Here is a 15997-nt window from a genome sequence, read left to right on the forward strand (position 1 = left end):
CACGCGGCCCATTGCGGATTGGGACTTCACACGTACCATTGAATTGCTTCGCAGGTTTGTGCAGGTTTCCTCACGATGTTTCCTTCACCGCAAGGCTCGTGGTAAATACCACAAAGTAACAACTGATTTAATAAAATCTTCTTACACGTTGGCAACGTCGGCATGCAAGAGGGTAAGGCGCTGTACGTAGTGAAAATACAATTTTAGAAAATATTTAAAATATACTTACACAATACTTACAACTGCAATTTTTTTATATGTATTTCAGTCTATTAGCTAGTTTTGACTTCATCAAAAACACGATTGCTGACAAAAACCTCGATAGATTATTTTTTTGAAAAAGAGCCTTCGTTTACACGTTAAACCAAATATATAAAAACTATTATGAATATCAACACAAAATTGATTTATTAAATAGTTTTTAGTAGATTTAGATTTATGCTCATAGATTTTCAATAGGTTGAGTACATCAATCAATCAGATTATTTCGTCTTTGGCAAATAAAATGGTTCTAGCGCGCGGCGGCGGCCAAGTATTTCCCAGTCGCCAGTACACGCGTGTACGTAGTCGACGACGGACCTGTGCACATTTTTCTAACGCGCTAGTACTACTTTGAGAGCAAATAATATGGGTAATCGCAGTAAAAAAAAAGTTAAGCGAAAGAGGAAACGCTAAGTGAACTCAGAGCACATATGAGAAGCATTAGAGTACCTAAACGAAGTACCTACCACACAACTAAATCGACCGGCCGGAGTCGGGCGAGTCAGCAGGGCTACTACGAAACTCCAAACTCGAAGTTCGTGTCGTGCGGTCCCTCTCTATCTCGTACTAAATAGTATAAGTGTCAGAGGGACCGCAACCCACGATCTTCGAGTTTCGTAGCAGCCCTGCTGAGCGGATTTCACATTCGTACTACGACCGCAAGCTGGTTGGCGCGGGCCTCGGCTGCTCACGGACGCGGACGGCTTCGTCCAGATTCTACCGCGACTGCCATACAAATTGTAGGCACGTTGTATAACCTATACTACTCACGGCGAACATGCGGCGAACCTTGCGGCTACTACGAAACTCGAAACTCGAAGTTCGTATCGTACCGTCCCTCTCGCTCTCGTATTAAATAGTATAAGTGTCAGAGGGACCGCACGACACGAACTTCTAGTTTCGAGTTTCGTAGTAGCCCTGCTTGATCCCTTTGACAGTTTCACTGACATTTCTGATAGTAGATGCAACAGTTTCGATCTAAGTTTAGATTTTCTCACTTTTTTGCAGGCAAAGGTAATATCTTGCATTCAGCCAAGTTATTTAACATAAATTATTTTAATAAAATAAGATGGTTGCACTTGGTTGCACTAGTAAATTATTGACAAAAACATGTACTCCAACTGCAATCCGGCTGCAAAATGGGAGTTTGGATGCAGTTATTGCGCAGTTAGTACAACTGCACCAGCACTGGACCCGACTGTCAGAGGACTGCATTCCAACTGCCATTTTAGGCAGTCGGAGTGCAGTTCTTACGCAGTTCTGATGTAGTTCTGCCATTTTACAGCCGGATTGCAATTGGAATGCGGTCCGTGTGTACCAGACCGTACATTACGACGCCTACCGCCTACCTTATCAGCGACTTATTTATTATAGGGACTTCGATTTGTAATTTACCTTCACGTAAATCAAGATTGGTTTTTTTGAATCTTTTTATATTTTTTATTTCCATTCCAATTTTTTTTCTTTTACGGTCATCCCGTAAAACCTAAATTGAAAATACAAACTGAAATATAGATGCACCGAAAAACCAGAAAAATAAGACCAGCACTGGAATCGAACCCAGGTCCTCGGTATTCCGTACCGCGTGCTATACCGCTACACCACTGCCGGTCAACCACCACTGCTGGTCACTGCTGGTGGACCAGCAGTGGTGTAGCGGTATAGCACGCGGTACGGAATACCGAGGACCTGGGTTCGATTTCCAGTGCTGGTCTTATTTTTCTGGTTTTTCTGTGCATCTATATTTCAGTTTGTATTTTCAATTTTGAAATTAGTTTGTCTTTAATTTTTTCTCCAAAATGTATCATCTTTAAGTAAAAGTGAAATAAAGTGCCCGGTTGAAGTGTAGCCTTTAGAAATGGACTTGAAAAATGTATCAAAGAAAACGAAATTCAGATGTAGAATTATGAAAAGGAAACTAAAACTACTGAAATTAACAAAAATAGTAACTGGTATGACCAGATCCAAGGTCTCCATGTCACGTGTCGAGCACAGTGTATATTTGCTGTGTGGAGTGGTGAAAATCATCACCTCAAAACAGTAATCATACTTATAGATGATACATTTTGGGGAAAAAATGAAAGACAAACTAATTTCATTTTATATGGACTGGTTACTACCCGAAATTGTTGATTCCCGTCGAGCTCGGGAAATGCCACTAAGGGAAAAAGAATCTTCATGAAAAATAACTGTAGAACCTCCTCTGACTGAAGAAAAAGAACTTTCTTCTACATATCTATACTTTTCAAGCGACGAAAATAGCGAAAACATCGCTTCATGCTCCAGACAATCAACTTTGGAATCTCCTCTGACTGAAGATAAATAACTTTCTCCTACATATCCATACTTCTCAAGTCATGAAATAAGAAAAACATCGCTTCATGCTCCAGACAATTTTGGAAGAGCTATAAATTTATTTAAAACTAATTGTTGCCGTCGACTGCGTCCGCGCGGAATCCGATTTAGAGCATTTTTATTATATCCAAAATATTTATTTTCCGTAACATAAAGTATCCTAAATGTTGACCAGACTAATAAGCTATCTAACTAACTAATTTGGCTCAGGGACCCAAAGAGGGTCTTGGCCTCCGAAACAAGAGCATGCCATCTGTCATATCTATCTATCGACCTATTCAGTCTAAATGTCTATCCATTACCTACGTTACAAATCAAACTGTGGGCATGAAGAGGCATAAATAATTTGTTTATTACCAAGACTATTCATATTAAACGAAGATTTTCTTTATTAAACCAAAAAAATGTGTAATTATAATTTAAGGAAAAATCCGGAATTCACATTAACCAGAATACGGTTACAAACAGAATAAGGCCGTCAACGGGCTGCGTGACAGACGCGCGAGTCGCGCCCGCATTCGCCTCCACCGCGTCGTCTGCTTCACCCCCTCAAATACCGAAAATTCTTCTATAAGCGCGCCTTGCGAAAATGTTTCGAACTTTTTCCATGGTTCCTTCGAACGAGAAGCTAAATGTGAACCACGTGCAGTCACCAGCATTAATATCTGCCCCAGCGGAGCGTGCAAAAATATCTGAAATAGAGTCGTGTCAGATATTGATGCACGCTTGTTGTGTCAGATATTGGTGTGGTGACTGTACATATATGCGACTATGCGCCGTATCTATGTCAAAAGACTTTGAAAAGGGATGGCTCGCTAAAACTGCGCAGCCAACTTCGATTTACGAATTTCGTAGTAGCCCTGCAGCTACGCTGCGCGGCCGTCAGCGGCGAAGAACTACCCTCATCTTCATCACAAGGAGGGTACACATACACTACACTAACATCATCATATTCTAAAGTCTTGTTCACACTAACCACTTGTGCAGCTATCCTTGTGGATTAGCAACTTTCTTTGGCAGTACAAATGAGTACATAAAAAAAATACAAACATTGGAACATAGAACTTCCTCCTTTTTTGAAGTCGGTTAAAAAGGAGATTTAATGCGAGTAATCTATCCTTGTACAGTCGACGAAACTGAATGACGAACCAGTGTGGACCTATTTCTAATCATTTCGCTATGATTTCTTTAGGCTATGGATGTGAACATGATATCAACCTAGTAGTATAAAGGCTTAATTTTTTTTCGGATACCAAAATATCTCGCGTGATATTTATTACTTTACCTCCCTAGCTGAATAATCTACTATATTATACGAGAATCGTGTTCCTTTCATATCTAAAGTTGTATTTTTCCGTGCATTAGGTCGCAGATGTGCGGCATGAGTCTGTTCGGTCAGAGTTGGGGAAGTTATTTAGAAATGTATTATTCAGTTCAATGTTTGTTGGACCCGTTTGATATCCGTTATATATCCATCTAAAATATCGGGCGACCTATTTCGATGGTTCAGTCAGTAAGTAGGTGAGACACAGAAAAATCTGTGCTAAGGAGCAATGTCAAAAAGCCGTGGTGGCCTAGTGGTTTGACCTATCGCCTCTCAAACAGAGGGTCGTGGGCTCAAACCCCGGCTCGCACCTCTGAGTTTTTCGAAATTCATGTGCGGAATTACATTTGAAATTTACCACGAGCTTTGCGGTGAAGGAAAACATCGTGAGGAAACTTGCACAAACCTGCGAAGCAATTCAATGGTGCGTGTGAAGTTCCCAATCCGCACTGGGCCCGCGTGGGAACTATGGCCCAAGCCCTCTTGTTCTGAGAGGAGGCCTGTGCCCAGCAGTGGGACGTATATAGGCTGGGATGATGAAGGAGCAATGTCATAAGATTTTAGAGACAAGAAAAACATAGTTAAAAAAACTCATATTTTGAGACTCGAGCAAGATTTTTTATGTCTAATAATTTCAGATTTATCTATACTGACCCATTTAAATCAGCCATCCTGTATGTTATACCATACTATTATAATTATGGTGAAATTGCTACCCTCTCCCCATATGTTTAGTTTAGTTTTAGCCGTTTTACCGTGAATAAGTAGGTAGGTAATAAACACATACACTCACAAACTTATAACTTACTATTACTATTATGCTTTTGGATTATTATTACCCCAGAAAAATCATTCTTGCAGGTGGTAGGACCTTGTGCAAGGTCCGCCCGGATTGCTACCACCATCTTGCTCGCTAATCCTGCCGTGAAGCAGCAGTGCTTGCACTGTTGTGTCTCGGCGTGGAGAGTAAGACAGCCGGTGAAATTACTGGCACTTGAGGTATCCCGTCTTAGGGCTCTAGGTTGGCAACGCATCTGCAATAACCCTGGTATTGCAGATGTTTATGGGCGGTGGTGATCTCTTACCATCAGGAGACACACTTGCGCGTTAGCCATCCAGTCGAATAAAAAAAAAAAGAATGCTGAATGAATATGAAGATTGATTCGATCTTTAGGCCCTGTTCACATTATTCCAGTAATACCGTTCCAGTAGCATGACACTGCGGTGCTCGATCGATCTTGCGTTACTCGGTTGGATTGTGACCCCGCAATGTATCGCGCCCGAAGAATCCAACTCGGATGGGCAGCGTTCGGGAAACTTCGTGATGTCTTCTCGTTCATATTCCGCAATGCCTGAAGACTAGAGTCTTCGACCAGTGTGTGTTGCCAGTGATGACTTATGGCGCTGAGACGTGGTCCTTGACTGTTGGCCTCTTAGAGAGGCTCAGAGTCACGCAACGAGCTATGGAGAGAGCTATGCTTGGAGTTTCTTTGCGCGATAGAATCCGGAATACGGAAATTCGTCGAAGAACTAAAGTCACTGACATAGCTGGAAAAATATGCAAATTGAAGTGGCAATGGGCAGGCCACATCGCTCGAAGAACAGATAACCGTTGGGGGAGAAAAGTATTCGAGTGGCGACCACGAACCGGAAGACGAAGCGTTGGCAGGCCTCCCACCAGGTGGACTGACGACATCGTGAGAGTAGCGGGAAACCGGTGGATGCAAGTGGCGAGTTGTCGTTCATTGTGGCGTTCTAAGGGGAAGGCCTTTGTCCAGCAGAGGACGTCTTCCGGCTGATGATGATGATGAATGTATCGCGACTGGCACGATTTTACTGGGATAATGTAAACAGGGCCTAAAGATCTAATCAATCTTCATATCACGAGCAGTCACATTAGGTGGGCACAAACAGCGGTTCTTGAACTTAAGTTGGCTTTTACCCGTACTCGGCACAGGCTTCCTCTTAGAATTAGAGAACTGAGGCTGTTACGTGCTGATTGAGAACTAATCATTCCATTGTTTTGCAAGTGCAGGTTTGCTCATGATGCTTTTCTTCACCAAAAAGTTCATGATTAATTTCTAATTTAATTTTGCTTATAAATATAAAAAAAACTCAAAGGTGCGAACCCGGGCTCAAAATCATGACCCTCTGTTTGAGAAGCCGTAGATTAAACTTCAAGACTATCGCGACTAAGCTTTTTATAAATAAGGACGTTAAATTATCCAGCGATCGAATCAGCCAGTCTTTTACACTAAGTTTATTATATCACGCAAAAAAATATACTCAGCGGCAAAATATTTGGCCCACCCTTCATACAAAATTACCGATTCTGCATACATTTGACGGCCAGATTTTTTGCCGCTCAGTATATTTGAAAAAAAAATGACTTTACGCAAATGGTCCTTCAAACCGGATTATGCTCATGGTCCTTCCAGCCGGATTATTAATACGGTCGAGTAAGCCAGCTTATCCAACACCGCGTATCGTACATTGTTTACTTTTCTACATACTTCATAAATCCGGATCAAAATGGCTGCTTTAATTAATAATAGGGCTTGTTTACATGGAGCTAAAACGTTATTAACTTTGATAAAAAAGTCAACCTTAATCATTGGTTATTAAGTTGAAATTCCGGTGCGGTGAGATGAAAGAGCGTCGACATTGTAAGCAAGATTTCAACCTGTCAAAACATTTCTCTTTATAAATCTTAATAACGTTGTAGGAAATCAAAAGTGATTAAGTACAAGGAAAAATGCAGGCGAAACTCATTCTTGAATCTAAGTAAAGCTCTACAAACAAGATTTACTTTTCTTTAAATGCTCCGTAGAATGAGTCACTGTTATGTGCATTTCAGTTTCTTTCTCGATGCTGTACAGAATTCGATTTAAACTTCAATTAGCCTTGGATTTTTTATGAATCGCTTAATACGGTATTTGACTATTTTGTATATGTTTTATAAATTAAAACTACACAATGCCTGTTATCGAATAGTAAAACAATTTTTAAGCTACCTTTACAAATAACAAAGTTATAAAGGTTTGAAATTCAAGATTAGACAGAGAAAGACATACTGGCATGTGACGTCACACGCCAGTACCACCGCCATACTTGCTGCATAGAGAAAAGCGTTTGAGAAAGAGACAGGTATATAGATTTTACAAAAAATCACTATAAATCCAATTTTCAACCGATTTAAATTTTCTCTTCGCTAAACACTATCTGTATATCTACATTTTCATAATAATATTAAGATATGGCAAAATCAGGAGTTTTCAAATACCGTATTATACGTCGAGATCAACAATGTCAAATAGGAAGTACGTTGTCAAATATGCGTTTTCGGCTTGGGAAAAAATGCTTTCGTATCTTTCCAGTTGTCCAGCGTATGTCGGGCTCATAAAATAACCAACTTGCAAAAATTTAAAAACATGGTAATTTCAAATTACAATGTTTTAAAAATGACTACATCGATTTTTATCAAAGATAGTTATATAAGCAAGGAAACTCGCATTCACATAAAAAAACAACATTGAAATCGATTCATCCGCTTGAGAGCTATAATGCCACAGACAGGCAGACTGACATGGGCATCAAACTTAAATTATAACACCCTTCTTTTTGCGTTGGGAGTTAAAAAAGCTCACAGTGAAAACCAGCGCTGCGGCTCACCGCAGCGTCATACTGAAAAGATATGTATTATAATACCAAGAAATCATAATACCTACGGTTGAAACGTCGATGCTTAATACATCGAAATTCAGAATACCGAATGTACAAAATGCCGATAACCGATACACCGAAGCTCGAAATATCTACTTTCAAATGACCGAAAGTACAAAATCCCGAACTAACTGGAATTCACAATACCATAATACTTAATCATTTCTGTGCTGTTACAAAAAAAATCGATGGGTTGTCCTTATGACACCTACCTTTGGTACCTCGCTGGCAGCGAGCGAGGAAGACGTTTCAGAGCAGAAACGACTCCGATAGTTTAGGTTCAGAAGGCTAAGGCGTCTTAGCTTTCGATGTTAAGTATATTATTGTAACAGCATAGAAAATGATAAATAATCTACCCCCGCTTGAAAAAGTCAAAATGTTGCTCATTTAAAAAACGATATATTGACCGTTGATTATTTTATTTGTAATGATATGACCGTTCAGCTTTATAATTTTTCGGCCTTTCGGGTGTAGGTATTTTAATCTTCAGCCCGGGATTGTAGTCTTCGGGTTTTAGGCTTCTGGTCAAATGTACTTTCGGGATTTGAAGCTTTCGGTCATATAAACATTCGACGTTTTAATATTCGGCCTTCCGTTCATAGGCCTTGTGAAATTCGGTCTTTCGTTTTTTGTTATTATAATACATACCCTGCTGAATAGCTCTTATTTGTACTTTTCGGCTCTAATGAGAACGAAATATGTTTTACTTTTTTTGTTTAATTTTTTTAGGCTGTAATCCGTCTCCGAGATCCCCTATACAAATAAATACATAAAAATTGCTCGTCTAAAGATACAAGCACATTTCGTTGAAGTCGTTAGAGTAGTTTCTTAGATTGCCGGTATCTAGGCAGCATGTCCAGCCAAGTCCAAAGGAAATAAATAAATATACAAAAAAAACATCAAATTTTTAATATAAGATACGAGTTTTTAAACGCGGCTTCGCTCGCGTCAACCATAAACATTTTAAAGAAGCAAGCAATCAATCAAGCATGCAAGTGAGCATGTAATTTTGCAAGAAATAGTGCTAGCAAGCATGCAAGCAAGCATACAGGCAAGCATACAAGCATGCGTGCAAGCCAGAAGGCAAGCAAGCATGCAAACAACAAATCAAGCAAGTATACTCCCAAATGTGCAAGAAATAGTGCTAGCAAGCATGCAAGCAAGCATGCAAGCAAGCATGCAAGCAAACAAGCATGCAAGTAAGCAAGCAAGCATGCAAGAAACCACCTAAGCAAGCTTGCAAGTGAGCATGCAATTTTGCAAAACAAAGTGCAAGCATGTATGCATTCAAACATGCAAGCAAGCATGCAAACAACGATCAAGCAAGCATACTCCCAAATGTGCAAGAAATAGTGCAAGCAAGCATGCAATCAAGCATGCAAGCAAGCATGCAAGCAATAATGCAAGCAAGCAGAGTTAGTACGCCAGTGGTGGTAGTGAAAATCAGTTCATCATCATCATCAACATCATCAGTTTGTTTATCGCTATCCCGCCGGAACTATGCTATTTTCCGGGATAAAAACTATTTTATGTCCTTCCCCGGGACTCAAACTATCTGTATACCGAATTTCATCTAAATTGGATCAGTACATCCCTGTATTATTATTAATATTTTTTTGTATTTTCTTTTATTTCATTGTATACTGTAGTTTTTAAGTTATTAAGTTTATTTGTAATTATTTTATGTTGAAAAATGGCTTTCCGCCAAGTTTCTTGCGGCGCATTCTTCTTGGCAATGATGGTTTTTCCGAAAGCGCTGGTAGTTTAAAAAATGACGTGTAAAAGTGCCCATTGCGGCCTATTTACTGAATAAATGTTTTTTTTTTTTTTTTGAGTAGATCCAGAGATTACCCCCTGTAACCTCACAAATTCACAAACTTTACCTCTTTATAATATCAGTTTAGATAATCACTAAATGAGGCGCAGGATTACATAGCCATATATATATAGCCAGCCATATATATAAAACTATTTTATTACTTCCATTATAGTTTCCAACATTCTCTCGGTACAGATAATAGGTCAGTCATTACCCACCCTTTAGTTCCGGAACCGGTCAAGGTCCATATTGCGCTCTCAGTGTGTGCATAACAGCATACTAATCGCCTGAATACTGAACACACGGGATGGCCTGCGAAATTAACGTAATCCAGGCGCTGTGCATAAATTTAATAATGACTAGATGAAAACCCGGCTTCGCTCGGGTAAAATGTAGACTCATAATGATATTAGATTATAAAAAAAAAAATTGTCACTAAAGATTTTATCGAAAAGTATAGCCTTACAGAGTAAGTACAGCCTTAATATTACTACAAATACTTTCACAGCTATGTATCGGTATTTCACCAATAGACATTTCTCTTAAATCTTATTTAACCAAATAACCATGATTTTCTGTCTCATAATCAAAGAAATCAGACCTAAGAGATCATAATGGAGAACAAAATACGAATCTGTGACACCCGTGACGCGTGATGACGTGACACCAACGCCACATTGACATGTTTGCTTCGCAACGCCATTATATATATATACTTAGTAATTTATTCCATTTTTTACACATATACGATACGATTCGTCTGTACGATCGATCTGATGAAAATCGACGAATCGTACCGTGTATGGGGCCCTTAAGAGGACACAATGGAGAACGAAATGCAAACCTGGCGCGGGAAACGTGAAACGCGGCGGTTCTGTTTCTGGCTTTCTTTTTTGTTTAAATATTATTTAATAGTTTAAAGATCAGTTAGGTGGTGTTTGTATATATATTTTGTTTCTCTATTTCGTTGTTCATATTTATATTTGTGTAAGTGTATATAAAAACGTCGGGTTAGGTAAGTTTTCCTTTTTTTATATTCTGGCCCCATGGGGGATAAGGATCCCCCAGACCCTGGAGGTGCAAGCCTCCAGGTTGGGTGCAATATCGAAATCGACTCCATCATAGATGGAGTCATTGCTGATACAGACTCGTCTACCTCATTTACCGTATGCGATCGGAAAAGACGCCGAAAAATTTGTAAAAAATGTAACACAAAAAGTAGAAAAAACAATGAGGGATACTACGCATGCGCTTGTAATGAAAGTGTTCCTGAAGTTACGAATATACCAAGGAGTATCAGTACTGTTGTTGACTTAAATACTGTAGAGACACGTAAGATGGAAGTGGAAAAAAATAAAACATCAGGAGTTGGCAGGGAATTGTTTAATAGTATGGATTTCAGTCCCTTCACTATCCACGTCCAAACCAAAAAACAGACGCAAACTCGTCCTTACATCCTGTGTCTTTTGGTAAATTTCTGATGAGGAACAACTTCCAAAACATCATTAACGGAAGCGTAAAACGAATTGGTAGGACCCGCATATCTATGGCCTTTTCAAAAATGAACGACGCAAATGCATTCATCCACGATTCTCGTCTTGAGGCCGAGAATCTCACGGCTTACATCCCTTCATTTTCTGTCACACGTATGGGCTTAGTCCGGGGTATTCCAGCTCAATGGTCCGATGACGAAATTTTAACTAACATCACTGTACCTATTGGGTGTGGGAATGTTGTTAAGGCGAGGCGACTGAACCGAAGGGTGACTATTGATGGTTCTGTCACATGGCAACCTTCGGAAACTATCGTTTTGACTTTTGACGGACGTCATCTACCTAAACATGTATTCTCTTGTTATAACGCAATACCTGTAGAGCTGTACATTTTCCCAACGGTGCAGTGTTTCAGCTGTTGCAAGTTCGGCCACACAAAAACTAATTGTAGGTCCAAGCCCCAGTGCTACAAATGTGGACAAATGCATACAGCTGAGACCTGCTCCGTGGAAGAAGACAATGCCTTTTGTTATTGGTGCAGTGGCCCACATTTTGCTATAAATAGATCATGTCCGGAACATAAAAGGCAAAAAGATATTAAAGTTACTATGGCCAATAATTGTATCTCGTATGGAGAAGCTGCTAAGTGTCATCCACCAGTTAAAAAATCTTTTGCAGATGTCCTTTTTCAACATAATCCCTCACCTCATCAACCTTCACCATCGAACCAACAAACTTATCGCAATAGTGTTGGAAATTTTTCTAGACAAAGCACACCCACTCAGTCATATAGAAAAACAGTATTTGTTAAACCCCGAGGCCCTCCAGTTAGAACCAGTAAAGGATACGATCAAGTGGCTCACAATGCTCTGATTAAGGAATATGCTATTCCACCTCCACCAAATGGTTGCGCACTGAAAGATTCCAACAATACTGATTCACAATCTCAATCTGTGGCTGAGGCCATAATAGCTTTAATTTCTTTGTTATCTAAATCTAACTTTGTTTCATCGTCCCACGTTGCCCCCTTGCTTGAAGCACTTGCTGCTACTATAACACACAATGGACAAGATAGTTCAGTGGAACTGCCGAAGTATAACTAGCAAAAAACAAGACTTAATCTATCTTATAAATCAGTTTAATCCTTTCGCTTTTGCCCTCTCTGAGACATGGCTTAAGCCTGGAGCTCTGTTTAGAGTTTCTGGCTACTCATGTCTCAGAGAGGACAGACCTGATGGATATGGTGGAGTAGCGTTACTTGTTAAGGATAATATAGCATTTTCAACAATACCTACTCCTCCACACAGCAACAATGAATGGTCCATTGTTGCTGCCATTGTAAATAACATTTGTATTGTCTCTGTATATATTCCTCATCCATCATCATTGATCTTTCATGAGCTTGAACAAGTGATAATCTCCCTGCCAAAACCCATCTTGATTCTAGGGGATTTTAATTCCCAGCATCGCTCTTGGGGTAGTTCAGTTTCTAGCAATCATGGAGAACAAATTTTAGATATTCTCGATAGTCATAATCTTTGTGTTCTCAATAATGGCTACCCCACTAGGCGAACTGGCCCTTTAGAGGCCATAAGCGTTGTGGACTTATCTATTTGTTCTGCTCATCTTTCATCGTCATTATCCTGGCATACATTAGAGTCATCCCATGGAAGTGATCATTTTCCGATTTTAATTTCTTTTCCTTTTACTATTCCGTTGCTTACAAGGCCTAGCCCCATGCTCAAGTACAATTTAAATAATGCAGATTGGAAAATGTTTAAAAGCGGCGTAGATAAGAGATTATCTGATCTCCCCAGTATTGATGAGGAGGATCTAGTTACTTCCTCGGCTGCCCTGGCTAAGATAATTACTGAAGCAGCTGATGAAACTTTTCCTGTTAAAAATAGTGCATCAGGTAAAATTCCTTCTCCGCCTTGGTGGGACTTTGAATGTTCCCAGTCAATTAAAAAACGAAAGGAGGCTGAGAGACGTTATTGCCACTCAATGACCAATGAAAACTTTGAATTTTACATGCAAGTTGCAAGAGATACTAAAAAGTTGCTGCGTAAGAAAAAATATGAAGGATGGAAGCAATTTTGTCTGTCACTTTCTCCTAATGTAAAACCTTCCATAGTATGGAATAACGTGAAAAGGTTTAGATCTGCATTTAATGATTCTCCTAGACAAATACTTCCTCCTAATTTAGCTCAACAATTCATAGACCAGTTAGCCCCTGCATCAGTTCCTGAAGGGTATGTTTTTCAGCATTCCTCTATTCCTCCTAGCCCTTCTTCTCAATTTAGTCTAGGATCACCCTTCCGAATGGAGGAGTTAAAAGGTATTTTAGCAAACCTAAAGGATTCAGCACCAGGAGAGGATGGTGTACCTTATTCCTTTCTTTCAAATGTTAGTGACAGTATTCTTTCTTATTTCCTTTCTGTCATAAATACAGTTATGTTTACTGGCACTGTTCCTGAGGCATGGAGGTCTCAAATTATAATACCTATTCTGAAGCAGGGTAAACCAGCTAGCGATGCATCCTCTTATCGCCCAGTTGCCCTATCTTCAGTCTTCGCCAAGGTGGCGGAGCATTTGATTAAAAACAGGTTAGAGTATTTCATGGAAAGCAATCAGCTTCTGGCTCAAAGTCAATTTGGCTTTCGCAAAGGTCGGTCTTGTCATGACAGTCTGGCAATAATAACGTCCGATATCCATCTAGCATTCTCAAACAATGAGTCAGTTACTGCTGCTTTCCTTGATATTTGTTCTGCCTATGATAATGTGGTAGTTTCAGTATTGAGGGATAAACTTCTTAAGTTAGGGGTACCTATAGTTTTAATCAACTTCATAATCAATTTACTATCAGAAAGATTTATTAGTATACTCTTAGATGACAATAATAGAATCACGCGTACAGTGTGGCGAGGACTTCCACAGGGTTCCGTATTAAGCCCATTGCTATATAATATTTACACATATGACTTGGAATCATCTTTAAAAGGATCGGTCAGAGTTTTACAATATGCTGATGATTTACTATTATACTCAATTAATAGCTCCATTGAAAAGGCTAGCAATAGTCTCACTTGTTCTTTAGGGCTGTTAAAGACATGGTTAGACTCCAATGGTTTGGAGCTTTCTGTGTCCAAAAGTGTGGTGGTATTGTTTACCAGAAAGCGACTCCCTCCCCCAATTAGTGTTAAATTTGGTAGTCAAGTAATTTTGGTTAAAAATCAAACAAAATTTTTAGGTGTAATTTTAGATAGCAAATTAACTGGCCTAGCCCATTGTGATTACATAGCTGCAAAATGTGAAAAAACATTAATATTCTGAGGTGTGTCTCAGGGGTTTGGTGGGGTGCACATCCTTCATGCTTGAAATTATTGTACAATGCTTTGATTAGAAGCATTTTAGATTATGGTACTTTTTTACTAGACCCTGGAAGTGTTGCTGGCTTCAAGAAATTGAAAGGTATCCAGTCTAAAGCTCTTAGAATTGTCTGTGGGGCCATGAAATCTAGTCCTATTAATGCACTTCAAGTGGAATGCGTTGATCCTCCACTATATTTACGGCGTCAATTCCTCAGCGATAGATATCTTTTCCGATGTACTCAGCTATCCAATCATCAGCTCTGGTCTATCCTGCCTCGTCTATCTCTGCATATAGCCTCCTCAAAATATTGGAAACATAAGAAGCCTCCTTGTTTAATCAAAAGCTTTGATAAATATCAATCTATTTCTGCACCCACTATTAATTCCTCTACACTCCCCATTTATCAGCATGAATATGAATCATTATTTCTTATTCCATCAGTTGCCCTAAATATAGGTATTTCTAAAAATGATGTAGAACATAATCATCAGTTTTTGGGTTTTATTGGATCAGAAGCTCGGGATGTCCATCATATTTACACAGATGCTTCAAAGGTCTCCTCAAATGGGTGTGTTGGCGTTGGTGTATTGCATTCTCAATACAATATTGTACAAAAAATTAAACTTCCACCAGAATCATCTGTGTACACTGGAGAGTGTTTTGGTATCCTGAAAGCAGTTGAATATATAGTTTTAATGAAACTCAAAAACACTATAATATTTTCGGATTCACTGAGCTCATTGCAGTCTATTGCTAAATTTCCTTTCAAAACAAAATCTAACAATCCCCATATCTATAAAATACGAAGCCTTCTATTTAAATGCTATCAGAATGGATACATAGTTTCCTTTGCTTGGATCCCTGGCCATAGGGGGATCAAGGGAAACGAACGCGTGGACCAATTAGCTCGCGAAGCGATCGATAGTGGGGACCTTCATCCGTTCAAAAATATAGCTGAGGATCTTGTAGCTATGCCAAAGATATACTTACGAGAGGCTTGGAGCCAGCTTTGGGCGTCCAATGATGTAAGGACGGGTTTGCGTTATCGCGATATTCAACCGGCAATCCCTGCCAAGCCCTGGTTCTCAAAAATCCATCTTTGTAAGCCTGCAACAACTATGATGTCTCGCATGCGAATGGGGCATGTTTGCACACCCCAACATCTTGCGAGATTGGGCATAGTGGACAGCTCGGCATGTGAATGTGGAGCTGTCCCCTGTGATCTTAATCACATAATCCTCGCCTGTCAACTTTATGATCGTTCCTCATTTCTACAACAGCTGTCACTCCTTGGCGTTCCGTTTCCCGTATCTGTTCCATCCCTCCTTGTAATTAATGATAATTCCTTATATATATTTAAAGCTCTATATACATTTCTATCTCATAACAATATAAAACTATAAGTATTATTATTTATCTTTTACCTTTCCTGATCTTTTCCAACCCATTTTTCTAAATTCCGATCCTTACGCATTTCCCTTATCTAATTCCGTTCCCCGTTTGGCTAAATGCGCCAAGAGCGCGAAGCTACAATAAAAAAAAAAAAAAAAAAAAAAATGCAAACCTGTGACACCTGTGACACGTGATGACGTGACACTAACGCCACTTTGATGGATTGACATGTTTACTTCGCAACGCCATTATATACTT

General features: G+C 39.5%; 1 protein-coding gene and 1 long non-coding RNA gene across 2 annotated transcripts in view; one reads left to right on the plus strand and one right to left on the minus strand.

The window, feature by feature from the left end:
- LOC141438195 (uncharacterized) overlaps positions 1 to 15997 on the plus strand; it is a 102016-nt gene that overhangs the window by 8962 nt on the left and 77057 nt on the right. The gene's annotated exons all lie outside the window — the stretch shown is intronic.
- Positions 14832 to 15833, minus strand: LOC141437929 (uncharacterized). The gene is made up of 2 exons (XR_012452434.1): positions 15338 to 15833; positions 14832 to 15015 (listed from the first exon to the last, which is right to left on the minus strand). It is a non-coding gene; the product is annotated as an uncharacterized lncRNA (long non-coding RNA).

The sequence above is a fragment of the Choristoneura fumiferana genome, chromosome 18, assembly GCF_025370935.1.
Source record: "Choristoneura fumiferana chromosome 18, NRCan_CFum_1, whole genome shotgun sequence".
NCBI lineage: Eukaryota > Metazoa > Arthropoda > Insecta > Lepidoptera > Tortricidae > Choristoneura > Choristoneura fumiferana.